This window comes from Phalacrocorax aristotelis, chromosome 15 (assembly GCF_949628215.1).
Source record: "Phalacrocorax aristotelis chromosome 15, bGulAri2.1, whole genome shotgun sequence".
NCBI lineage: Eukaryota > Metazoa > Chordata > Aves > Suliformes > Phalacrocoracidae > Phalacrocorax > Phalacrocorax aristotelis.
Genome location: NC_134290.1, coordinates 2,374,512 through 2,401,116, shown reverse-complemented (window position 1 = coordinate 2,401,116; position 26,605 = coordinate 2,374,512). Strand labels below are relative to the sequence as shown.

General features: G+C 53.6%; 1 long non-coding RNA gene across 1 annotated transcript; it reads left to right on the top strand.

The window, feature by feature from the left end:
* Positions 1-424: 424 nt before the first annotated feature.
* LOC142064820 (uncharacterized) lies at positions 425-26,367 on the top strand. The gene is made up of 3 exons (XR_012663211.1): positions 425-659; positions 21,304-22,152; positions 22,454-26,367. It is a non-coding gene; the product is annotated as an uncharacterized LOC142064820 (long non-coding RNA).
* Positions 26,368-26,605: the final 238 nt, after the last annotated feature.

Here is a 26,605-nt window from a genome sequence, read left to right as displayed (position 1 = left end):
TCGTGGGTCCTGGCTAGCAGGGGAAAGAGAACAAACGATGCTGCGGCTGCTAGCCCTTGTCAGCCTGTGATGGGAACCTGGACGTCGTTTCAGAAGGTGGCAGGGTGCCCCCAGCACCCTGCACTGACCTCAGGCACAGGGGGTGGCAGGAGGCTGTGGGTGCTGGAGATGCATCTCTGCCCTTGAGTGCAGCGCTGTGTCCTGGCAAGTTGTCAGCTGGAAGGAGGGTGCCCAGTGACTCCTGCTCCTTGTTTAACGTGCAGGGAAATGAGGATAACCACATCCTCCCTGTCTGCTGCGAAAGGTGTGACCTGTGTGCTATGTAAAGGCAGCACGCGGACGGCTCCGCTCTCCACCGTGCGGGCTCTGGTTGGGCTGCAGGTGGCCTGGCTGGGATCTGAGCTGCCTCTGGGGATGCTGCTCCATCCTGTCCTGTCCTGCCAGGGCCCCAAGGTGAGATACAAGCCCACGTGTCCACCCATACCCGCTGCTGCCAAGTCCCTGCCTTCTCCTTGTCCCCCGTCACAAAGAGCTGTGGATGAATGAAGCCAGCGAGGGTGTTGCGAAACCGGGAAATCCACTGCTTTTAGGGAATGGCTTATCTGGAAACTGCCTCATGCGCTGGAGAAGCCTGGGTTCATGGCAGAAGCATGCTTTAGGTAAACTGCTTTTTTTCGCTCGTTAGATATATAATTCATGTCTTAATGCATGTTGGGGGTGCATAAAGTTAGATTTTAATAGTTTATTCATCAGTGGCGCTCGGTTCCCTCGTGCTATGCCCTGTCCCTTCCCTCCCTGCGACACGTCTCTGCAGCAAGATGGGAGCAGGGTGGGGGCACGTTAGCTTCGCTGGCTGGCTGGCGCCTGTCCCCTCCGCACTGTGCTGGGACATCAGAAGGGATGTGAGGCTGGAGGCGCGTTTTCTCCCTCACCAGACCCAGGGAGGCATCCCTGGCCTCCAGCCCAGCCCTCGGCATCGCAGGGACAGCCAAAGGCAGACCCTTCCCCAGGCACATCCCTGGCAGCAGCCAAGGCATGGCCCCAAATATCCTCTCTCTCCCCTGCACTAATCCCATTCAGACCCTGCCTTCTACTTCTCCCTGGCGAGGCTGCAGGCATGAGAGAGCGGCTGCTTCGTTTAGGGCTGAATAGATTAGCTCTCGCCTTCGGGAGCAGCTCGCTCAGCTTGCACTTGAGATAAGCGAGGCCGTGTCCTCCTGGCTGTCGGACTCCTCAGCAGCTGGCGGAGCTGTGATTAGCCTCAATTTATGCAGGCTGTTAAACAAACACCTGCAAGGTTCAGGGACAGAGAAGCCAAGCCATTTTGGCAAGCAAATAGTCATGTTGCATTAAACTGAGAACATTGTCCCTTTCTTTTTTTTTTTTTTTTTTAATTTGCGTGGTGCCTCTTACAGTTCTGAGACATCTCTAGTCCCTGTGAAATTTGTAGGAGTACAAGCCAGAGAGACTGCTGCGAGCAGCAGTGACTCTAATGTCGTGTGATATTCTTGCAGTACTGGGCCGATAGCTGAGGGCACAAGCACAGTTGTGACTTCTGAGGTTGCTGCTATAGCCGACCGTTTCTAAACTTGCTCTGCTGTTCCTGCTTTCTCTGCTGTTTGTAATTCTCTGTAGCTCACTGCTAATCTCGTGCAATAGACCTGCTGTTGTTGCCAGCAGTGTGATGGGTGGTGTCGCAGGGGCACTGCGATGTTGAGATCTATTGGAGTGTTAATACAAGGGCTTAATGCGGAGAAAAGGAAATCCTGTTCCTCCAGAGACCTCGACGAAGAATCTCATCTAATTAACCTCAGAGGTGTTGCGTGCCAGCAAAGAGCCCAGAAATAGCCACCACCCGAACGCCGCTCAAAGGCAGGAGGCTGTCCCCCTTGGACAGCCCGACCAGACCTGCAGCTGAGGAGGGCTAGGGCAGAACGATGCTGAAGCAGCATTACCCATCCAGAAGTTTGACTCAAATGGCAGGGACGTTGTTGCTAATGGACGCGTATGTTTTCTCTCAGTGGGATCCCCGAGCCCTGGAGCAGACTGGAGGGCTTGGTCTGTGAGTGGCAGTGCCTTGGCAGTGAGCCTGCTCGGCTGCCACCCCGCAGGGTGGTGCGCACGTGGGCGTGGCAGGTGGATGGATTTTTCCTCCCTGGGCACTTCCTTCCAGTCCTAAGGGAATTCTTTCAGTGAAGACCTTTGCTTGCTTCTTCACAGGTAACTGGAGAATTCCCACCCTCCCCGGCAAAGAACATGTCAGTATTACTCTTGCCCACCGCTGTAACACGTCCCCTTCCTTGTGGCCATGTGAAGGCAAGATCTGCAGTGACCAAGCAACGTGCTGGTCTCCTCCATCCTCTACTCTTGTCTCCACCAGCATGTTCTTTCTACTCTATATTTTTGCAATCAGTTTGCCAAGTCTTTATTATACAGAGGAGAAAAAATAAGAAAGTAGCTCTGCAATTTACTATGGATACCAGCAACTGGCAGCAGAACTCAAGCCTGCGGCTCCTTGAGCAAATAACCTGGCAGAGTTTCGTGTCCTCCCTGCTGACCAGCTCCTCTGGAAAAACAGGACTGCTTCTCAGGGGAGCTGTGAAGGGCTTGGGGCAGCCAAGGGGATAGAAGTAGTAGAGGTAGGAGTCCCATGGGGTGGATTTGCTGTTTGGAGAGCTGCCTTCCACTTAAACTGCCTAAATTGAGTGTTTCCTCCCTCATTTTTTTTCTAAGGCACTGAGCTTTCCCTTGGCCTAGAGGGAAATGTTCTGGTGGTGGATCCGCTTCTCTCCCAAAGTCTGACAGCAATCCTGCCGATAATTTGGGGTCTTTTATGTAACTAAAAATAGCGGCATTGTTTGTAGCTCTGCTCTAAGCTGTTCATTACTCTTATTGTGCTTGTGTTTAGGTTGGTTTGTAGCTGCATATGTTTCTAAAATTCCTGCTCACTCTCAGCAGTATTTCCAACTCTGTTCCTGGGCACAGTCCCTCTTTCTGTGTTCTCTCTCCTTGGTCAACCAACCTGCAGCGCCTTGCCTTTCTGTTCTCTGCTCCACTCATGGCTGGGCTCTGTTCCCATTCCAGCTGTCATCACAGTATCCAGTGTCTTGGTGCTGCTGCCACTTTACTCTCCAGTTGGTTACCGCTTCCTTGGTGTGGGCTTCCTAAGCTGGTTGGAAGCATTACACTTCTTGTACCCTGTGGTAGATCCTAGCACAGAGTCCCTCGGGCCTATTAAATGAACCAAGTTCTTTATTAATCATTATCTACAAAGGAGTTGGATCAGTGACCAGTATTCTGGCCCCAGGTACCCGGCCCAAGTTGGCAAAGCCCCCACAGAAGGGCCCTTTCCTGCACCCACTGCTCCTCCAATGGATCCAAACAGCCCAGCTTCTCCAGACACCTAGTCTCTGCCCTCCCTGGGGTTTGTGCGAGGATCTCATGGCAGGATGAAGTGAGGAGGTCTGCGTGGCTCTTCTTGCAGATGATTCATGTTGTAGCCTAGGTCTGGCAGGTCTTCTTCCCCCCGCAGTCAGGGTGTGTGCTTGTAGGTCAGGGCTTTCAGCTGTGAGTTTTCTTTTCTTTTTTTTTTTTTAAGTCCTTAACTTATTTTCCTAATGATGCTTCCTCATGTTTCACAAGAAGTCCAAGTCATGTGCCATAGTCCTGTGGGAAGGAGGGAAGAGGTGAAGGATTCACACTGATCCTCAGTTCTGCCACTTCTGTGAAGCTGCCCTTTGCTGGTGTGATTCCTCTCCCAGCTGGGCTGTGAGGATGCAGGCTGGAGGGCAGCCCGGACATCACTGGTGTAGATGCTCCTTGTGCTGCTCCCTCTTCTTTACATGCGGTGTTCTCAAAGCTGGAGCGTGACTATCACAAGCGTGGCTGCAGTTTGAACGAGATGGAAGAGGACCGAAAGCTTTCGCCGATTCTTGCGATACCAAGAACTCAATTTGCTGCTCCTCTGCCGCACTGGGATTTTCTGATCTTGGCAGCCTTTGGTCGATCTGAGCAGTCCTTTGCAGCTCCTGCACAGTCACCCCAAGCCTCAGCAGCGATTTCAGCAGAGCCCCAGCATCATCTTATATACGGGGTCAGCAAAAGAGATGCGTGCTCTTACCTGATGCTCTGCTGGGCTCTCGTTTCCCAGCCAGGGGATGCAGGTAGGGAGGCTGGTTATGCTCTGGGCACTGTCCCACCAGGAGCAGATCCCCCCAGCAGTGGTGTGTGGCTCAGCATGGCAGCAGCTTGGATGGAAGAGGGGTTTGGCTGAGTTGTGGGGAGGATAGGATCTCTTGGCCACCAGTTAGGAAGGGTGAGGCTGTCAGAGCAAATGTCTGCTGTGCGTGTGCATCTCTGACCTTGCTCGTGCTGCAGTAAGGAACAAAGCCGCTGGTGTTTGCCAGCACACAAAGAAAAGATCTAGTTGTGCACCACATCTGCAGCAAGCACAGCCGTGAGCCTGGGATCAGCAGGTGGATGTACCCAAAGAGGGCAGTGCCGTGCCATGTTCCTTCCCAGCCTTTCTCACTTTCCAAAAAGTGGCTTCCCCAGCCCTGGCTGCTGTCTGGGAGCAGGGTTCTGTCCTCTGCAGAGCTCAGTGGAAACACTGAACCTCAAGGATTTCTTGAAGGAAAAACATCTTGGCTCATGATAAGGCATATTTTTTTTTCCTGAGGTGTAGCAATTACTTTAAAAATGAAACCCTTACCAATAGCTGTTACTAAAATGCCTGTTCTTTTGACAACCTGTTCTTCTCGCTAGCCTAGGTAAGTGTACACATCAGCCCAACGCTAGATCAGATGTGCATTCCCTTCTGTTCAAATTTCTTTCTCTCCTTGCTGCTTTGACTCTTCATCTGCAATGAAGGCTGCAGGCTCATCCCTCTGTCAGAGGGTCCCCTGAGCTCTGCTGGAGCTGTCAGTCCCCACTTGTGTCCCCAGAAGTTTCCCCTTTGCACCTGCCCTAGGGTGGTTTCTGCAGGGAAGAGCTTCTGGTTTAAATCTTGCTTGTCTAGGGAGAAAACTGGGGAGCAATAGCTATTTGTTGGTCTGCATGCTGCTGTGAGAAGGGGGGACAGACCCTGTCCCTCTTTGGGGAGAGTTACGTAGGCAGCCCAGGGTCCTGGGAGCTGCATGTTAATGCAGCATGCTGGCCCTTCTGTGTTGTCTGTCTGCACTGTCTGTCTGCACTGTCTTCCCCTGTGGATCCCCTCCAGGCAGGGGAAGTGGCCTTTCATCACAGAAAAAAGGCAGTTCCCTTCAGATACACGGCCCCTGGGCACCTTCGCTGCCTCACCGATGCTGTGCTGGGGGGATGCTGGCACAGCCCTGGCTCTATAAGCAGGGCTGGTGCCGCCGTCTTCAGATTGTGCCCGTGGTGTTTGGGAGCGTGAGTGAGTGGGGAGCGATGGGGAAAGGCCAGGTGCCCTCCCTCTGCCTCGGGATCCATGTGGTGTTTGCTCCGGAGAGCAGGATCTGGCCCCGCGCCTACTGATGGCTTGGAAAGCCTGCTCTGCAGAGAGCTGTCAGGGAAGGGAGCAGGCATTCCTTGGCTGCTGCTCTGCTCCGTAGGAGGAAAGACTTCAAAGAGTAATTAACTAACATTGCCATTTCCAGAGAAGCAGCTCTTGGCGTGCCGGACAATGGGCTGCAGGAGGCTAACAGGTTAAAAGCTCTAATTCTGGTAAGATATATTTAGGTAGGCTTTTTCCCTTTCAAAGGAAGGTAGGTTAAAAAGGCTCTGACTCCTTTAAATAGACTTTTCTTTCCTTAACCAGCTAGGAGCTCCAGTAAGAGCACGGGTTGTTCCTTTCCACCCAGCTAGGATGGCTGTCCTGGTGCTCGTGACACACCGACCGCAGCTGAGCTTCCTTCCAGGGGCACCTGGGCTATCTGGAAACCTGCCCTCAAGTCAGTAGCAGAGGGGCTGAAATAAAAAGGTCTGTTTTCCCTTGACAGCTATCAAAAGAAAGAAGTTATCTGCTGCTGCTTGCTGGTTTTATTATTTATTCTATCAGATGAAGCATAGCAGTGTAAAGGATAATTTAGTCTGGGTTAATGCAGCACAATGCAAAACTCATTGCCAAGTCAGTCCTGTGTTCTCCTGCCACCCTGCGCCTGCTGCCATCCCTAGATGCAGGGGCAGGGACATCGGGGCAGGGACATCGGGGCAGCTGTGGGCCCGCAGAGGGGAACTGATTTCAATAAGCCACGGCTGACAGCAGTGATCGGCTGTGGCTGCATGGGAATGAACGCGGAGCTCACTTCTCAGCACCTACTGCCAAGGTTGCCCTCACCATTGCCTCCTGCTGCCTGTGGCAGCTCCCAGCCCCGATGCGAGCGAGGGCTGCTCGTGTTGCCATCCTGGAGCCAAAGCTCTTGCTTAACGTGGGAAGGCAGGAGCATCTGTCCCCCACCACTTCCCTGTTAGCATGCTGCTATGAAGGCAAAAAGCCATCTGCCTGCAGAGGTTGAATTCCATGGTTGGTGATATTTGCTAACCGGAGAAGAGAAATCACCGCTATGAGAAGGCAGGCAGGGGGACGTGCAATGAGAGGTACCACCTCATCCTCTGAATTCACTGAAATATGGATCTTCCATATGTTGCTTTCCTGTTGACCATGACACCAGACCCATGGCTCTTCATGTGATAACGAATCTCCTGATGTGCGCTTCTCGCAGCTGCTGAAAGAGGCTCAACATGGAGTCACGGTGCTGTGCCACTCCTGCTTGGATGTCTCCTCTTCCTCGTAAGGTCAGTGCTGCCAGATGGGGTCTTGCCTTCAGGAGGAGCCTCCAGTGCCAGGTTCACACTGATCTTGCCAAGCACCTTGATTCCTGAGGACGTTTGCATGACACAGCTGGTTCAAGAATGCTTTTACAGAGCATGGTCATTTATTATGACCGTTATGATTTATTATTATTATTTGCAGAGCAACCCAATAGAAACAATTAGCTGGGTTGCTCGCACTTGCCCTGGGACCTGTCTGGGGAATCCCAGACCTGCTGGGGGCTGAGAGGTACCTGCAGCTTGATGGTCTACTCAATTTGCTGTGGTGACAGCCTGCCCCAGCCCACCACAGAGTAGCCCCGGCCCTTTGGTATGCCTCTTTCCATGATTTAATCTAAATTCTGTTACCTCTGATTGTCAAAACCTTATCATGTATCTGGTGATATTAAGTCCAAAAGCATCATGTTCTGGATGCTTATAAATTATAAGGGAAACAGATTTCTTCCATAATTCTCAGCTTTTTCATTCCTTCATTGTGTTAGTTAATATGTCGTTTAAACTATATGAGAGCTCTTGTTCTTGCAACCTTTAGATGAGGCTGGCTTGTCAGCCCTGTCGCCACCTCCCTTTTCCCATCAGCATCTGAGAGCTTGGGTAGAGCTGCTACACGTTACTTCTGCATCAGCGCTTTGATTACTTCTGTCAATGCAGACTGACCAATAGAGCAGTTCAATGAGTATGTTGCTCTTGCCAAGAGTTATTTGCCCTGGATAAATCAGGTAGCACATCTTCAGTTGCAGGTAATAGGCTGTAATGTCCTCCTGCATCACCTGAAGATTTCCAGGTCTCTGTTTCACCCAAAGGGGCTTCCTTGCCTCCACCACAGTGGGATGCAAAGCTGCCTGAGCTAACTCTGAGTAAGGAATTGTGGAATCCAGAAGCAGCAGGGCTGCTTTAAATGAGGGTCTTGCCCACTGTAACCATCCCATCTTGAGAAGCAGAACATATTATCTCAAGCTGCGGGGTTGATTCTCAAGGTAGGTTGGTCAACACTAGCCTTGCTATCTAGGAGTTGTCCTGGCAGGGTATGGGCTGTCAGCGTCAGTGGGGAAACACAGAGACACCTACCAATAACACACTTTGCTGGCTGGTTTGATGCGTTATACTTTCCCAGATCTGTGTTTGGCCCCCATGTTGGATGCTTCCTTGCCCTGCTGGAGCAGGGGCTGGGCAGGGCTGGGCAGGCTGTGATCCCCAGCACGGTGTGCAGGGGAACATGGTGCTCCCTGACTGGTGTTTACAGAGGGTGAGAGGAGCTGGCAGAAGCTTTTTTGCATCCATTGCTTTAGTGATCTGGGCCTGCCTCCCCATGCCTACTCCTTTTCCCCAAATATTGCTGCTTTCAGTTAACTTCTCTCCCCCTCTTCCTGAAGTGATGTGCAGCTCTGAGCTTCCCCATAGGGATGTGATGGTCCTTCTACCGATGTTCACGTTGGCTCCCTGCTGTGGTGCTTGGCCGGTTCTCCCATCTCAGGTGCTAAAGCTCAGTGGTCCTTTCCCTGTGCTCTCTTAGGCTGCACAGCCTTGTTCTAAATGCTGCTGGAAAGCCTCCCTTTCGGAGCAGAGCCCACCCATGGGTGAGATACTGTCACGCTCTACCCATGCGCCTGACTGCGGGGGCTTGATTTGTTTGCTCCCCTTCCCCCAGAGCGGTGGGGAGGGCAGAGCTCGCTGCCAGCAGACAGAGGCGCCTCCTTCCCCGCCCCCCCGCCATGCATACGCCATGCGAGGGAGGATGACAAGGCTCCTTTTGTTCCAGTGGCTGGGCGGGAGGTGGCACGGAGGCCCCTGCTCCCCCTGTGACTCAGGCGAAGGCTGCTCCGTGCCCTGAGCTGGCAGGCTGTTCCCAGGCTTTTTGGAGGGCGCATGGTGGGGACCTGGAGGCTGCAATCACTTTTGCTTCCCAGGAGGGCTCGGAGCAGGCTCCTGCACACCTGCCCTCCCTTTTGAAGGGCGGGGAGAATTTATTGCTATTATTCATGTGGTTTTTGTGAAGCTTAATCTGACAAGAAGAGTGCTATAACTGCTTGAGATATTGTTTGCACCTGCCCCTGCCCCAAGAACCTTGGTGAGGCTTTAACTGCCCACCGAAACCCCTTTGCCAAACCGCTGTGGGATCAAAGCAAGCTTTGCCCTGGCAGAAAGAAGCCTGTGGCACTGGGTCCTCTCCCCTTGGCTCCTCTCGGCAGTGACTGGCATGAATGGTGTTTGTTGGCAGGTATCCCTCCCTGCGCTGCTGCTTGCCTTGTGCTGGTTCCCAAGAGGAACAAGCTGCGCACGATGGCTTCTGAGATCAGTCAGGCTCCCAGGTGTCAGGACGCGCTTCCTGGGCAGAAGGAAAGGAGCTGGAAACCTGAGCTTCACCTGTGGGCAAGTTGTTCTGGCCTTTGCTGGGGCAAGACCTGGCTCCATGGAGCTGCTTATCAGCTGCCTGTGGTGCCCGCTTCCCTGTGCTGCGGCTGGAGCAGAGAGGTTGGAACAAATCATAGTTGGCAAACCAACTGTTCTGTTCCTGAGGAAGAAGCACAGGGTGGAAAAATGCTTGGGCACAGTTCTCCAGCTGTACCCACTGGGCTGACAGCCCTTCGAGAGGAGCTGGGACTGGCTGAGCCGCTCTGGGAGGTGGTACCTTGGTGGCGGAGATGCTGGCTGTCCAAGAGCTCTCCCTGACCCCCATGTCCCTGAATGAATTGGGACCAGCAGATTTAAAACCCAGTTCTGGTTCCCTGTGTGCTGCCAGGATCATGGGCAGCAGGGACGGGCTCTGATGCCTGCATTAGCAGTCAGACTGGCTCGAGCTGCTGCAGGTTTATCCGTCAGCAGTAATGCTGGCCAGCCATGGGGACAGTGTGACTTGGGAACCCTAAGGTCCTTGGGTAGAGGCACTTCTGTGAGCCAGGGTAACGCTGGCTCTCAGGCATCTGCTTTTTCAGGAGCTCCCTTGGGCTGCGCACCCTTCGGCACATGAGGCTGAATCCTGCTCCTTGCCCTTCACGAGGTCTTTCTAGTCCCTGCATCTACACCCTGCAGCAGCATCCTGCCCCGTTGATGTAACAGCCCAACCTCACCACGCACCGGGAACTCCCTTATCGCTTTGGCCAAGCCATCTCCACCCTTTGCTGAGCTGCCGCGGCTGCGCCTCCTCCCAGCCGTGTGCCCTGGTGGCTCTGCTGGGGCCCCAGCTGCCTGGGGGCAGCCTCCCCTCACTCTCTGCCCATCCTGCCTTGCAGGAGAGCCCAACCTGACCACCCTGCTCATTCGATTTGTTTTGGTTCATGTTACAGTCAAGGATAAAGTCGCAGATATTTCAGTGCAGCGATAGGATCTCGCCAGCCCGCTTTCCTTTAATAAGATCCCAGGCGTTTGAGGTGCCCGATTACCTTATCTCCCCTCTGCAGATGTACGTTGCCCCCCCTTTCTTGACAGACTGGGAGGAGGCAGCTGAAATGCTGCTCCCCGTCCCAGTCTCTAATAAATGCTACAACCCCTTCTGTAGCCCATAAATAAAAGGGGAGGTTGGATGCTAAAGCAAGGCACAAGCACAGCATCACCCACGATTCTGCAGCTCTTGGGGCCTCCCGGAAGCTGTGTGATGCAAAGGGGAACATCCCCAGCCAGAGAAGTGAGTGCCAGGGCATGTGTCCTAGCCAGAGTGGCCACTGTGAGCAGAAAATGTGGAAAAATAAGTGGAAAGTGGAAGGGGAAGCTGGGAACCAACAGTGTGTCATCCAGTACAGACCCTGGAAAATGTAGAAATTGTGAAGAAAAGTGAAAAGATGCAATGAGAAACTTCAGAGGAATTTCTAGCAGTGAGGAGGAGGAACTGATTTTTAGCATATGAAAAAAAAAAGGGGGGGGGGAGGAGAATAAAGCCCTTAGCAATGTGATTGGAATTGGAAAAGCAGAGCATGTGTTATCTGTGGAGAAGGGATGATGCCTTCAGCCCGCATAACTAACAGCGAACGTGTGTGAATCTGTCTCTGCTCCTGCCAAGGGTCCTGTCAGCAGTGTTTGGGAAGCGTGGGTGGCTCGGGGCAGGCAGGCTCCTCTGGCTCCTGCCCTGGGGCTGGAGAGGAGCGAGGAGCAGCTCCCTGGATCTCACGCTGCTTCGGCGCGAGCCCTGAATGGCGCAGGAAGCACCAGGCTGGGCTTTTCTGGGAAACAGTCGATGAAGGTTTTGTGGGAGGTTATGTAATGATTGACCTTACAGAAATGGGTCTTATTAAAGCATGGAGCCAGCTTAGCCTGCAGCCAGGTCAAGCTGTATTGCAGATAATATCGTTGCTGTTTAGAAATCTATACTTTTCTTTGATCTGAAGTTCTTTGACTCTGTCTCGTTGCACCCGCGTACAGAAACAAGCCTGGGTCACAGGTCTGTGTTTCCCCACAGGGCATCTCCTCTCCCTAGGCCACGCTGAGCTGTTGTACCGGTGCCTGTCTGGCTGGCAAAGCCATTTTGGGTCTGCCTACTGGTGTTTAGGCAGTGCCACCAGGTCTCTCTGAACTGGAGGAACCCCTTTTCCACAGCAGCCCTGGCAGGCTGCCTGCAGCATCAGGGCTCTCCGAGATCCCTCAGTGCGATGCAGATGAACCCACACCTAATTGCTTTTAAAATTCCCTGTTGCTATGACGACTCACCAAGCATGATGCGCTCGAGTGCTGTTTCTGCACTCCCAGGTCTTGCATCGCCACCAGAAAGCTGTGTGTGTACCTCTGTACGTACATGTGCTTTATTCCAGCTTTCAGAGGTGGTTTATAATCCCCTTGGAGCGTGAGCAGAATCACTCCTGAGCTGGTGAAGGGTTTACTTAAAAGGTCTGATAATAAGGTTAAGGAGAGGCCAACAGCCGCTCATGCCGCTGCTGAGCGCTTTGGTAGCTAAATTTAGCCCCTTGAGTCATTACTGAGTCAGCAAATCGGGGGCAGGAAATCTTGATTTCTTTTTTGTTCCTTGTTTTCAACAACCATGCACCCAAGGCAAGCTCCAGGTTGGCTTGGTTTCTGTCCTAATCCAGCATGTTACGTGCCCGCAGTACTTTCCCTTGGAGCATCCTTGAGCCTGTCCAGAAGGAGTAAGAGCTACTTTCTCTGACACCTTCCATGATGAGTGGCCTGTCCGCAGGCAAGCACCATCGTTTCCCACCAGTTAGTGGTCTAAGGCATGGCAAACTGTCTGGTTAGCCTTGTCTCTTGCTAGGTAAGCACTGGTCAAAGCAGCGGGCAGGTAGAGCATCCTCAGAGATGCTTGGAAACACAGCAATGAGTGAAGGTCCAGCCAGATGCTCTTCTCCAAGCATGGTGTGCGAGAGTGCTGCAGCATGGCTAGTAGCAACAGAAGAGCTACAAGAAAAACCCACTTGACTGTTAAAATAAGCAACATCAGCAGATCCAGATTTGCTGGACCTCCAGAGCTGCTCTGTCCTATGCCCAAGCCTCCTCCAGACTGGCCTGTCCCTGTGCCATGCATGCAACCATCCAGCCCTGTCCAGAGGAGGGGCAGGCCCCAAGGTCCCCAGGAGGCTGCAGTGCTGCAGGATCAGCCAGAGCTCAGTGCTCTGCCTGGTGGAGACCCTCTCCCGGATTGGAGCAGGCCAGCAGGCTGTATAGGCTGCTTCTTCCAGCCCCCAGAAAGTAAATCCTGGGAACGGAGTCTCCACGGCTAGCTGACTGTATCAGTTTGCATTAGATCCCACTGAGTGTGTTTTACATAATTTGTTTCCCAGAATGAAGTGTTATACAAATGCAGCATTTAATCACCTTGTAAAAGCGGATGAAAAATTATCTCCACCCCTGGGGCTGGGAAACAGCTAAAAGGGAATCCAGAAAAGAGAACGCTTGCTCGCCGCACCACGCCAGGTGGGCTGGAGAGCCCAGAAGAGTTGGTGTTTGTGCTTGCAGATGGCAATGGGTTGGGCAGGAGAACTCAGAGGGTCAAAAAGTCTATGCTGAAAGCACCAGGCATGAAGATGGCCAAGTAGAGCTTAGTCCCAGAGATCTGCTCGGGAGCTGGAGCTGCTCCCCAGCTTGCTGTGCTTGCCCTCCCAGGAGCCGTGATGCCTGGCTGAACGAGGGAGGAGGCGGCGTGGATGTTGCATGTCCAAAGCCTCTGCAAGCTACCTGTGTAATGGCTCCTGAAGCATAGCTCTTCCTTTGGGCCATGGTGCTCCCCTCACTTCTATTTTTAGTGGAGACACCCCAAAACCTGGCAATAGAAGTGTCTCCCCAGCTGAGGGTGTGTGTTTCTGTTAACAAGATAAATCCAAGCAAACCCTTGTCAGAAGCAACGCTAACAACACCCTTGCCAGGAACTGCTCCTGGCCGCTCTGCGGGAGAAGGAAGCATCACCAGGCTCTGCACAGGACCTGGCCATTCCTCGAGGCAGAGGTACCTCTCTTTTGCTTAAGGGTTGCTGGCACGCCATGCTTCTTCCTGCACGCGGAGGTAAATCGGTGGCTTGTTGGACAGCAAAGGGCACAGTGAGCGATGGGTGCTCCTTGCCCTGCTCTGGGTGTTTGCGCAGTGACGGTGGATGCTTGCTGGGCTGGCGGGCTGCCGCTCTTTTTTTTTTATTATTATTATTATTCACAGTAAGCAAAGGATGAAAAATCAGAGTAATGGCCAAGGAGACAGCATCCACTTGACTTCTCTTGCCCATGGCGGGAGCCATTAATCTGAGTAAGGCATTGCAGCAGAGCAAGACCAGAGGGTTACGCAGCCCAAAGCCTGTGCGCTCCAGGAGCTGAGGGCGATGCTGGACCAGCACCCGCAAGGTGGGTTCCCCCTCCTTCTCTCTGCCTTGCCTTTGGTCTGCGACCAAGGGGAGGAATATCATTCTCCATTGTCAGCCGGTTCAACGCAGGCTGGCAGAGCAGCAGGAGCCGTGCCGTAACCGATGAGATGTTGGCTGCTTGCTGGCCGACACGGTGTAGGTGCTCTGTGCTGCCTGAGACCTGCGCTGATAAACAGAGCCTCCCGGAGGTGGAGTGGCTTCCCTCTGCTATGGGCCTGTTATCTGCTCTCGCTTATCTAAGGGGATCTCTCCTCTGAGTGTTGATTAAACCTCCTCTGTAGCGCAAGAAACCGCTGAGGTCTGATCCTGCCGACAAGCGGTGTAAAGTAAGAGCGGATCTGACTGTTAGTGGTCTCTGCTCCGAGGCTGGAGCAAGGCAGTGCCCTACAGGAGGCTGCTGGACATATTGCAAAGGGCACAGCTGCCACCTTTGCGGAGGGTCTGAGCCTTGCAGCACGGCTCTGGCAGATATTGGAGGAGAACCACCCTGCACCGAGCCAGCGTGCCCCTCGTTTGGCTGCGGCTGTTTGATGCCAAAGGTAGCGAGCAGCTTGGGAGGACCTTTTCTTTGTTGGTAGATGGTGATGCCTGTTTGCTAAAGGCTGCTGAATAGGAAAGGGAACAAAGTCTTGGCCTCCCCGCCTGGGAGCATGACCTCCTGTCCCTCGGACGCGTGTCACTGGCAGGGTGTCTGCGTAACGACATCCCGGCAAAGACACTGTCTGCAGTCCTGGATTTGAGAAGCCACAAAGGGCAGGCAGTGCAGTGCAGACAGTGTTGAGGGGATGGCTGTCCGCCTTTCTGCCGTTATTTATTATGCCATAAAATCCAAGGTAATGTACATCAATAAATGCTGCGAAGGGTTTCACGCATGTCAGCTATGCGTATATGATGGAGCAGACGCTCTTTCAAGGCAAGGGGCTCAGCAAGCAAAGGCTGGTGTGATGGATAGGGCAGCCTTCAGCTGCCTGAGCCTTCACTGGGCTGTAACAGAGCTGCTTCCCCAGAGCGCCCTGTCACTGTGGGGCGAGGAAGCAGCATTCCTTTCGGCAGGGGGTCCCACCCGCATGGGTACCTGCTGTGAGGGACTTTGCAGGGTCTGGGCTCAGAGGGCTATGTGAGCTCACTCGCCTACATGTAACGACGGCTGACGCCATCCCCAAGGCAGGGTCAGACGCCCGGGGAGGCAGGGAGCACTGCGGGGCTGCTTGGAGCAGCCGAGGCTCCCACTGGCTGGTTTTCCCAGGACACAAGATGTGTGCCACTGTGCTGTGTGTGCGTGTACATCTGCCAGCTCCTGAGCCCCTCGGATGGTCTCAGCCGTGTGTGACAGCAGAGCTGTCACTGATGCTCCTGGGAGATGTTCCTACACGATGTTCCTGCACACCCTGCGAAATGTGCAGCCAGGCGGGAGCGGGTGACGGCGAGCATCGCCATGGAGGGACAAACCGGCACGCACACACCCCTGGGACGTGCAGGAACAAGTCCTCAGGCGTGTGTGGCCCACTCATGGGTGAAAGCATTGGCAGGCAGTGACGACTTAGACGTCAAACTTGGGTGAACCGGGAGACATAAATCCCGGTATTTGGGATTAGTGCAGGTAATTTGTTTTAAAGACAGTCAAATCCCTTTCCTGTAGGTGCTCGCTTGTCACAGGAGATGTTCCTCATCTCCAGGAGAGTTACTCCAGTTGAACAGATCCAGGCCTTTCTGGGGAGATGATCTCCAGAGTTGCTAACCACTCGGTTTTGGGACTTTTTCCCAAACAGTCGTAGGTGATTGCTTCCTCCTCCTCCTCCTCCCTTTTTTCTGTATGGAATACCACAGGGTTGGGAAGGACTGTTTGCTGATTTGATTAATGGCCCTTTTCTGAAAAAACAACAGAGACAAATATCCTCCTGATCGTGGCAGAGAGAAATGGAGAAATAGGCTGGCTAATTTTCAGCCATTATTTTGGAATCCAAACTCCTTCCCAGTATCAATTTAGCTATTATTTCAAAAACTAATTAATCTTTGCTCAGGAGGCTCCAAGGGACCTGTGTTTAGACAATTAACAGCCCAAGGATTATGAAAAGTCTTGCTTTTGGATCCTACTACAGTGCTTGCCTTTGAGTACACTCCTGCTATCATCCTGCTTACAAACTCCTTTCATCAATCCATCTTTTTTTGACAATTAAGAGCAAATAATTAACCATGATGGATTTTGCTTGCTTTCTTGCCGCTTAGTTCCATTTTTTTTTGTCCTTAAATGTTCTTCAGCTGGGCAATATTTGGGGTGGTTTTGCAGCTAATTACAGGGAAGCAGGGCAAGTCACTGCTGTTCCTAGGAGGACCTGGAGAAAGGCTGTGTTTGGCTTACAGAGAAGATGGGCAATAAGGTATGAGAAAGGAGAGCCTAGAAGGGTAGGGGATAGGATATTCCCCCCCCCCCCGCCCCTAGTCTTGCATGATGCAACATGAACTTACCCCATGTGTTGCTGTGCTGGGGCTGGGCTGACCTCCCTCCCCGGGGCGTCTCATCCTAGCCCCTCGCTTGCTGCCGCAGCTTTGATCCTTTTGCTGTGCTGGATGGCGAGACATCCCTGAGCTGTCAGGGCTGTGGGAGAGCTCTGTGCAGCAAAGGAAAAGTGATGGGGTAGCAAAAACCCAGAGGCAGTGGTGTAGCAGGTCTGTATCCCGTGCAGCCCCCGAGCAGCCCCCGTCCGTGCCCTGTGTGCTCGCTGGCTGCAGGGAAGTGAATGTGGACTGGCAGGGCTAGCGGAGTGATGCCGTGCTTAATGAATTTGAATGGCAGCCACAGATGACAGCATTCTGCCCGCTGCATCCCCTGAACGCTGCAATTCTTCATTAAGCAGCCCAGAGTTTGCTTGCCCTTCTGCTACGGGCAAAGGAGCCGGAGCAGTTGAGGAGCTTGGCCTTTCAATTCTTTTTCTCAAGGAGATGATTTTGAGGTTTTCTTTTTTTTTAATCTTAGCTTGGGGCCAAACTCTATTTGGTTCAAGGCTGGCTTTACCTGGCTGAGGGCTGGGAGAGTACCAAGGACATAGTGTGGGGGCTGGAGGCATTGGGGTGCAACACGGGGAGGGGAAAACCTGGAAGCAAAGCTGCTCTGGCTGCTGCCATTCTCATTAGATCTGGCTGAGTCTGTGGCACATGGATTGCTCCGGACAAGAAGCACTGCAGAAGCAGCACTTTATCACCTTGAAGGAAACAACGAAGCCTTCGCTCTGCTTGAGTGACCGAGAGGGGAAAAGATGCACAGAAAGGAGATGCTGGCAATTCCCTGCCATGTAAAATGGGAATCGGAGAGGTGGCTTGAACTGGTACCAGTGCAGGCAGTATGAAGGAGGAATGGAATTTGGCATAAATCCTTGCGGTCCTTCCCATCCGGGACACAAGTTAAGCTGCACTGCAAATGTGTTGTGGGCACTGGAGGACACACTGAATCTTGGCTTGATGTAGAGCAGCTCTCAGTTTTCCGTCACTCATACACTGGGGGTTTAGCGCCTTAAGTGTTAGTGAGTTCTTAAATATAGGCTTGACTTGCAAGCTTAATGTTTGTGGGTGTATAAAGACCAATATTTCCCTCTCCTAACAGGACTTTGAGCTGTGTTTCCTGGGATCCCAAGCTACTGATGGACCGTTCTTGGTGCCCTTGCAAAATCTGATGCTGTCCCCTCGCCAGCACGGGGACATTTCTAACCAAACCTCCCCATCTTGGGGTCGGTTCACTGAAGGAAGCAACGAGGATTGTAGCCCCTCCCATCCTGTGGTGCCTACAAGCTGGATGGGGGATGGACGTGGTCGTGGTCATGGCCACCCACCTTTGGGCTCTCCAGAGCTGATGGACATCTGGAAGAGTCCCACAAGCCTGGCAAGGCAGGAGAGGACCTGTGGTCACGCACCACTAGCACCACTGCTGCGACCAAATCCTGGCATGGGTAGGCTTTAGTGTTTCACCTTTGGAAGCGGGGTTTGCGTGTGTCCTGTTTCCCTGCGCTCCCTGGCAGGGTTTGCCCACCCATGTGCCACTTGGCCACGTGTGCCTGGCGGGGTAGGATGCAGGGGCAGGCAGGAAATCTGCACCCAGAGCAAAGCCCCGAACACCTGCCCGCTGCCCAGGAGGGGCATGGCTGGGTCCTCAGGGCCTTTGTAGTTTGTACTAATATTCTCTCAGTTTTGGAGGGGAGGAAGACAAGGAGGAGAGGAAATGCTTCCCGTTATGAGGACAGGGTTTAAAAGCACCTTCCGTGGCTGGGGCAGAGCAAGGAGCCAAAACCCTCACCAGCCCCTGAGACCCCTTGGGCTGGAGTGGCATAAAGAGATTCATCAGGTTACTCTGGCTTTAAATAGCTAGGTGTGGATTCAGGCTCGACCAGAAAGAAACACTTCTGATGAGCTGCTTACTTTTGCAAATAGATGATGTTTGTGTCCAATAAATCTCCACAGTCAGAACTCCCTGGTCTAGCAGTTTGACTCCTAATTAAATATTTACCAGGATGGCACCTTGCCCTGCCTCAAGAAATATCGTCCTTTCACCTCTGTGTGGCTCTTGCCTCTTTTCCAATGCCACAGTTTAAGGGAGCCTTTTAAAGACTCCGCTCCAATGAAATGGAGAAAAACAATTCTCTCTCCACCTTTCGAATCGCTCTCCATTTTCCCTCTCCGTGAACAGAGTTTGCTAGAGGCCCTGGAGCTCCAGCTTCTCAGAAAGCAAAGGACTTTCGAAGGAGGGCTGGAAATCTCCCCATCAGTACGAGGCTATCTCCTTTCAACAGCAATCAAAGAGAACGGCTACCCGGGGAGGGAGCTGGAGTAGCACGGCTCCCCAGGGAGAGCGGTGCAGCTGATGGAAATGTCACCCATGACCCGCAGGCGCTGGGGGAGAGATGGAGAGGGGAGCCAGGGGGAGCGGGCCGGCCTGGGGACCTCCTGTATGGAGTCAGCAGTTACCCAGGGTGGCTGTCTGGGATGGATGCATCATTCAGAGAGGTTGAGTTTTTGGGGAAAAGGGTTTGTTTTATCTTGATTTTAACTTTTCTACAATATAGTCTTTTGGGTGGAACAAGCATCTTCACTTCTCTCGGGGCCAGGGAAAAATGATCTCTGGTTTGAACCAATCTGAATTAAAGCAGAACCACAAGGAAGCTGCTGTAGGGGCCCCCACGTGACACTGACAGGGAGCCCCCATGTCACCTGGAGCCCATGTCTCGTGTGACACAGCCTGAGAAGCAGCCCCTGTGCTGCCGCTGACCTTTGGGGTGAGGCTGTGCAGGATGGAAAGGGCTGGACCACCCCATTGCCATGGGGATCTGCCTGCACCTGCTAATTCCTACAACTCCTGGGGTGTCCCCTCCCTGGCTGTCCATCCTGCTGCTCCCATCCACCTGCGCAGCCAGCACAAAGCTGGCCAGACCGTGCTTCAGCATAACGCTGCCCTGGAGCCCATGGTCTGGATGACACCACCTGCAAACCAAGGGCTTTCCCCCATCCTCCTGCCTCTCAGGGTTCATTCACATAGACAAAAAATCAAAATTGGTGGTTTCAGAGCCCCTGCAGCCCCCGTCCCCCATGCACATGTGCACCCCCTGCATTTATTTTGCAGTAAGGCTGGACGGAGGTGATGCATCTCCCTCACCCTGCTTCCCGCATTGGCCTGGGTTTATCTCCTTCCAATTAAATAAGTGCAGATAGTGGGTTTAATAAGGCCCTGCCTATGAAAGATTACTAATGATTTCATTTCCAACATGTCGTGAATTATGAGGCAGCCTGCAAAACAAAGCCGAGTGGGGAGAGGCTTGGCAGCTAATTACTGTCCCCCGTGTCCCCCACGCTGCCACCGCTGCCAGCCGGGCCCCTAATTGCTCCCTGTGCCTGATTGCATTTCACTGGTGGTTGTGGTTCATCTGCAGCTCTCGCCTGGCACTCAGCTGTTGCCGCTTCTCTCTCTGCCCCCCCCCCCCTTCAAGTTTATTAATGAAAACCTTATCTGTCTGTGCAGATAATGCCAGAAATAGTACTCAGCGAGGTCTGTCAGGCTCCTCTCCCCTCCCAGCCCCCTACCTGATCTCCTTCCTATTTGCAGTTTCCCGGGTGCTTGGTTAGTGCTGGGGCTGGTTTTTTTTCTTTTTGGGGGTGGGGTTCGACCTTTCTCACCCTGTGCAGCTTTCAGCCTTCCTGGCCGCCCCAGGCTTGGGGCTGTGCTGGGAAGCCTCCTCTGGAGGGGGTGTCAGGGAGAAGGGGACCAGCTGCATCCACGATTCCTGCTGAAAACCCTCCAAACCTTCCTTGCTCAGGGCAAACCTGGTGCACGTGGGGAGCTGCGGCCAGATAGATCGGATGGGTTTGGTCTCAAGGGACCTCGCTGGGGTGCAGGTCCCCCCTGGTCCCAGCCCTGCTGGAAAACAAGGGACAGCCCCACTTTTGCATCGGGGGCTTGTCCCAGCTCTTCTCAGGCTCCTATTTTTTTTTATTATTACGTTTATATTCATCATCTTGTGGCTTAAATCTTTTAGCCTGATAAAGGACGACAGCGCTTCTCAAGTGCCTGGGATGGCATAAATAATTCCAGTGCTGAAAGAGAGATTTACAGTGATATAAATGTCAGGAGTGAGCCCAGTTTGTATTAATGGCCTTATTAGTTATGTTGCTGTAAAATACTGATACTCCAGTTGTTAAGCAGCCATGGTTTTGCTCTGCAGCATTAATTCAATAAATTGGGGCTTTTTGATGTAAATCTTAAAGTCTGCTGAACCCCATTAGAAAATCCTTCATGATATGTCATAGATCTTCAAATGTTTGACTGAGATAGACCCTGGGAATAGAAGAGCTGCTTGGGGTGCAGGTATGGGGTAAAGACAGTGAGTGACGCATGTCCGTGCCTGGGCTGCAGCTGCAGCATCCCCCCACGGGATGGGGATGCTGCGGGATGTGGTGGGTGTTGCACAAGCACCCCGGCCACAGCAGCTCTGGTCCTACCCAGAGCCACCCCAGCCTCTGGAGGTCCCCTGGCCATGCAGGGACTCAGGGTGGGCTTGGGTTTTTCAGCTACTGGCAACAGAAACCGCATGTCAATCTGCACCCGAGAGGTCAGGTCTGGATGTCTCCCGTGAGCCAGAGCTTGACTTGGCTCCATTCCCAAGGTCCGGCTCGCCAGCGCTTTGAGAGGAGGTTGCAGCCTGGCTCTGGTCTCTGGAGGAGAGAGAGAGGGAGAGAAGGCCAGTGCTTGGCTGCAGCTGAGAGGGTGAGACTGTGTCAAGAGGAAGATGCCCACAGCGTTGCTCTCATCCCTGACTGTGCCCTCCCCTGCAGCGTCCCTGTCACTGCCTCTGCTTCGGTGCTGTCACCTCCTTCAGCACATTAGTCTGGAGGTTAGCTGACAGCCGGGACATCTCTCCTTGTCTGACCCACGGCCCTGAGGTGTCTGTCCTTACCCCCTCCTGCCGAGCTGCCATCCTCCCCCCAGCCCCACTGTAAGAGGTGTCAGCAGTGTCCCCATCACATCTGCCCGTTCCCCTTGTGCCGGAGCTGCTGCTCCTGCCACGGTTCTTTTGCAGCTCAGCAAACTTTCCACCAGCAATCTGCCAAGTGCACAGGGAGGGAGGGAGGGAGCTGGGGGGAAAGTACCACGATAATTGAAAATAAATGATGCATTATATGAAATAAATGTTCTGGTGCAGCCAGCTTGCTGCTGATGATTATTTATTTATCTTTCTTCCTAGCGTTTGGAGGTGCTTGGGAAAAAGGGGGTTGGAAGTAAAAGAACAGCATCCCTGGGCAGTGGGACTGCAAGGCTTTCACCCGTGCTTTGGGGAGCACCCTGCGTCCTGCAGCGACAGCCACTGGAATGGGACATCATTGCCAGGTGGGAGTCCAGAGCAAGAAAGGCAGCCGGAACAGCCATGCTGGAGGTCTGTGGTCTCAGTGCCCAGCCATGATACATAAGAATGGAGCAGGGGAATTGCAGGGAGTCTCCAGAGCCTCTCCTCTGCTTGCCACTGTCTGCATTTGAGGATGTCCTGGGTCTGACTTGGTATCCCTGTATTTAAGGGCCGTCCTCAGACTACACACGCACCTCTCTCCTGAGCCTCCTGCCCCAAGACCTGCCTGACCATCAGCTCTGTGCCACCCATAACCTGTCCTCTACAGTGTCGGCCACATGTTGCCTTGGTGGGCACTTGGGCTGGCCAACGGCAACCAGAGCTTTGCTGCTCACCTGCCTGAGCACACGCCTGTTAACACATGTAAAGCAAACAGACCCTCTGCCCGAGGTGGGTTTTATTTGAAATGTTCCTCTGGTGAGGATTAACTCCTGACACTGCTATTAATATGGGAAAAGACTGCATTTTTCTGGGAGATGTTGGATTTAACCAGGAACGTGACGCTTTCTCCTGCCTTGGATCCCCCACATCACTGACTGACCATGTTGCAGTTCTTATGCCTCGATGAGACTTATCCTGGATTATTATTTAGCTGCCAATTAATCTTAAGGGTGATGTAAAGGCTTTGAACTGCTGTTTGAAGATTGAGTGGATGATTTCTGCTCTTGTCAAAGGAAGACGGATTTGGAGGTAAGATTCCAGCTTTGAACGACATTACGTTGCTCTCCCTGGGCAGGTGAAACTGGCTCCTGCCTCCCTCTCCAGCCAGCACCTGTAGGGCCTCTGCAAGACAAATCCCCTTGGAAATCAGAAGCAAATGGTGCTTGGGAGGGATGCTAGCCAAGAGGACATCCAGCTGGGGACTGGATACTCCCTGTTCGAACAGTCAGACACTAATGGGAGTCTCCTGTCTGTAAGGTTTGGAGTTAGCAGCCCAGCCCTTTTCTTCTTCCACAAGCATTTTCCCATAATATATTTTGTTTACTCACAGAGTCATCACAGTGCTGAGTGACAGCTCAGACATCTCATCGATCACTGCTGATGATGGCCACGTGGCATCTGGTGGAGCTGTGACGCCAAGCTCCCAACCGCTGGCACTTCCCCAGCTGGGGATATTTTGCAGACAAGCGGTGCAGCTCCCCAAAATCTCCAGCCAAAAACCAGGAAGAAACTGCATACCCCTCGGGATTGAATCCCACAGAAGATGCTCTTTTCTGCATGCAGGTCTCTTGTTCCTGCCCACAGGGCACGCAGTGAATTATGGTTAGCCCTTGAGAACCTGCATCTTTTAAAAATACATTTTTTGACTTCTCCGCGCTTGCCAGGACCAAGGGTGGCTCCATAGCGGGCTGGTGGGTTTGTCTGCTGCTGCACTGATTTAGCAAAGGGTGGGGATGAAAGCCCTGAAGCCTCCAGCTGAGGCTGCAGAGATTTTTTTTGGCTTGAGTTTCCTCAAATTCTGTCCATCACAAAGTGAACAAACACTATTGGCTAGGAGCAGCTTGAAGCTGGAGGCAGGTGGCAAAGGGGTTGAGCATCGATTGCTGGCTGCTGGGCAAGACCCGACCAAAACCCCACTGGTATCAGGAGGCAACTCCATCCCTCACAGCTTCCAAATATCGGGCTGGGAAGAAAAACCAACCTGCTTGGAAAGCAATCGTTTGACATCATGCCATTAGACTTCAGACACCCATCACCGCCAGTAACAACCCCGAGCAGGCAGCCTGGTGAACCTCAGCGTGTTTTGGTTTTAAGCTGACCTGGGTTTGTGATGCTCTGAAGACGGCATTGTCCATCACTGCCTGGGGAGGTGGAGAAGGGGAGGGGAGGTGAAACTCCTCTCCCTCACCCTCCGCTGCTCCCCTCGCCACTGCTTTATCTCTTCAGAAGCTGGATTTGAGTACAATTCACTTTGTTATTAATTTCTTTTACACAGAGGCTTTTAAAGTGCCTGGGAGCGGGGGCTCGTGTCATGGAGACGCTTTACAGCCCAGCAGCTGTAATACTTAAGTGCTGTTTAAATAGCCAGCTCATCTAAAAGTAATAGGCAAAGATGTGAGAGCTTGCCAGAGCAGCAAAGGGGTGTGGGCCTATTTGAACAGGCCATATGGAGGTGATTTTGGAGAGCAGGGCTTCTTCCACAGCAGCTGCCTGGGTCGCATCAGGGATGGGATCACATCACCCTTGCACCGCCTTGGAGCTCTGCTGCCCCGGGGACTCGGTGCACCCCGGCGATGGTCCAGCTCGCTGACACGGGCAGATCACGCCTGGGTGGCTGTGGCCCACGGGTGTCCTTTCACCAGATGACCTGTCTTGGTGCAGCTAGGTTCCTCAATGCTCCTGCCTGCTGGAGGAGCAGTCTGCACCCCTGTGGTGGTCCTTCCTTGGCTGTGTGGGTCCCCCGTGCCGGCAATCCCCAGGGGAGCCCCCACACAACGTGGAAGCCACGAGGCTGCATTCTGAGCTGGAGGAAGGCCAGCGGAGGGGCCACAGCCTGGGAAGCCCCTGGGTGGGGATGCTGAGGGTATCCCAAGGTGCCACTGTCCCCCTACCCTGGTCCCCTATCCTGCCATGGCACGTGGTGGCGCTGGGGAAACAGATGCACTGGGACCCTTCACGTGGGTCTTATTTGCTTTTAATCTGGTAGCTAAATTGTATTCTTCCCAAATGTAATGAATGAGAGGTTTAATCAAACCCAGCCAGCCAGCACTGATGGGATCTTGGTGGCAGAAGAAAATATTGCATTTTTGTTTGCTTATCTCCCCTAATGCTCCTTTGGAGATGTCCCGGCTCTTGCAGGGGCTCCTCGTGCTCAGTGGCACTGGGGGGCGCAGGCTTTGCTCGGCTGCTAACTGAAGCACTGCACTGTATGTGAGGCCATCGCGGCAGGACTGCTGCCAGCCCGCCTGCTTCCAGCCCCTCTCCTTGGCCAAGTGTCCGGGTGGCAGCGGCGAGACCGGTCTCCTGTTACACCTCTCCTCAAGCCCTTTGTTCAGGAAGAGGGTCTCACTTGGTACCTCACAGAGGGTACACCCATCCCAGGAGCTGGTGTTGGGTTCAAGCCTTCCACCCCAGGTTTCCTATCATCCACAACAGCACCAGGAGCTGGTCTTACAGGTCTTGGTGGTGGGGAAGCTGAGCACCTCCGCAGCCTGGAAACAAGCCGTGGGCAAGGGCGTGAGTGGGGATAAAGCCACCAGGCTTCACTGACTCTGAATTAGGGGGGCAAAGCACCCCCTGACATCCAGCTGGTCAGTGCAACTGTGTGGGATGCTGCAGCCGGGAACCAAGGGGAGACGCTGCCTTTTCCCTGCTCATCAGAGCTCTTGAAACCCACCGGCTCCCGGTGCGGGGCCGGCTGCTCGCAGCGATGTGGCTCCACTGCTGCCTTTCTCAGTCGAGGCTCTTCCAGAAATAGATTGCATGCACCAAGCAGCTGGCTCTGCAAATAGCTCACCTCCTGAAACAGAGGAGGCAGCGCAGTTGGAGCCTTGTCCCCCATGGCCCTTCCATGCTCCTGAGCACCTCGGCATGAGCTCCAGCATGCAGAGACCCTCCGCTTCCCCCAGGACACCTCTGCTGGCTGGGAAAAGGGGATGTGCCGGGGTCCTTTGTGTCCAGGCAGTCGTGTCCCGGATCGGGGGATCCCCAGCTTTGCTGCAGGAGCTGGCCAACGGCTCTTTCAGTCGCATGCATCCCACCTCCCCACAGAGAAGGATGGCTGGTGGCTTCTAAGAGCAGGGCAGGTGGCCCAGAGGACACAGCACATGGCCCTGCTGCCACAGCAGCGGGCACTGCTGTCTCCAGCTGCAGCACTCTGCCTTGTGTCCCTTCTTATGTGTTTATTATGCCATCGTAAAGGGGGGGAATGCAATTTTTTTATGTAGGCTTAACTGATTTATTAATAGTCTGTAATGCCAGTAATAGCTCATCTATAAATCTGTTCTTAAGAATTTATAGGGCAAATATTCCAGCGCCATATTAAAGACACAACTCATAGATGCCTGTAAGCACCAGCCTGGCGGCTTCGGCAGCAGGAGACAGTTATCCTGGGGGAGGGAGAGGCGGTGAGATCTCCCCAGTGGCTTCCACTCAGAGCCTTGAAAATCTTTGGGAAGAAAGTTATTTTAGGGACTGTCCCCTCCAGCCAGGAGGTGCCTGTGGCTTCCCGCTCAGTGCTGTGTGGGCACGGAGCCCAGGGAGGGTGTCAGCACCATCCGGACGCCGAAGTGCTGCTCCCACCCCTGCGGGCTCCCGGCCCGCCCCCCCAGCACCCTCCCTGGGGACCCCCGCAATCTGCCATCGCCTCGTCCCTGCCCCAGGGTGACAGTATTTACTGCTGAAGTGCGCTGAGTGTAATTGCTAATCAGATACAGGCAATCAATTCATCCCCCCACTGCTGCCTCGGAGAGGGGCTGCCTTTCCCTGCTGAAGGTGACTCCTGCAGGAATTCAGATTTAAAAATAAAGGCCATAATCATCAGAAGTTCATTAAATTAGCATCAGGCTCATTTGCACTCAGCAAGGATGAGGTGGAGGGTGTCTCTGCCTGCCTCCCCTGCCCTCGGTCCTGGGGTGTCCGCAGGAGATGCCTTCAGCGGGATGAGGCTCTGAGCGCTGCCAGGAGCCCTCCCTGATTTACTCCTCCCGTCCCAGGGCTGCTGCAGTCATGAGTCAACAGTGCAGTATATTTAAACGCAAAAATACCATTATCCTTCATTAAAAGCTCTGTCATCACCCAGACTGCACAGGAAAGAGTTATTACGGCATTATGCTCCCAGTGACACATGGCTTCCCTGGCCCTCCAGCATCCACGGTGATGCACGTCGGCTGTGCCAGGTGCCCGTGGTGGGCCAGCTGTGTGTGGCTGGGGGCTCTGCTGTGTGAGGTAGCTGACATCCGATCTTCCCTCAGTGCTGGCCTCTGAGCAGGGAGGGGAGGTGCAGAGGGCTGGGCCTGGGGGGTACAGGGGTCTCACAGCGCGGGAGGGTTGCTGCCATCATGGCAGGGATGGGCTGAGCGCAGAGCCCAGGTGCTGCTTCTGGGAGGTATTTCTCCTCCTTGGGACCAGGTGCAGGCAGAAGAGCGATGGGGCTGGGGCCATGGTCCCCCAGCTGCCCCATGTCCCCCAGCAGCCCCAGCAC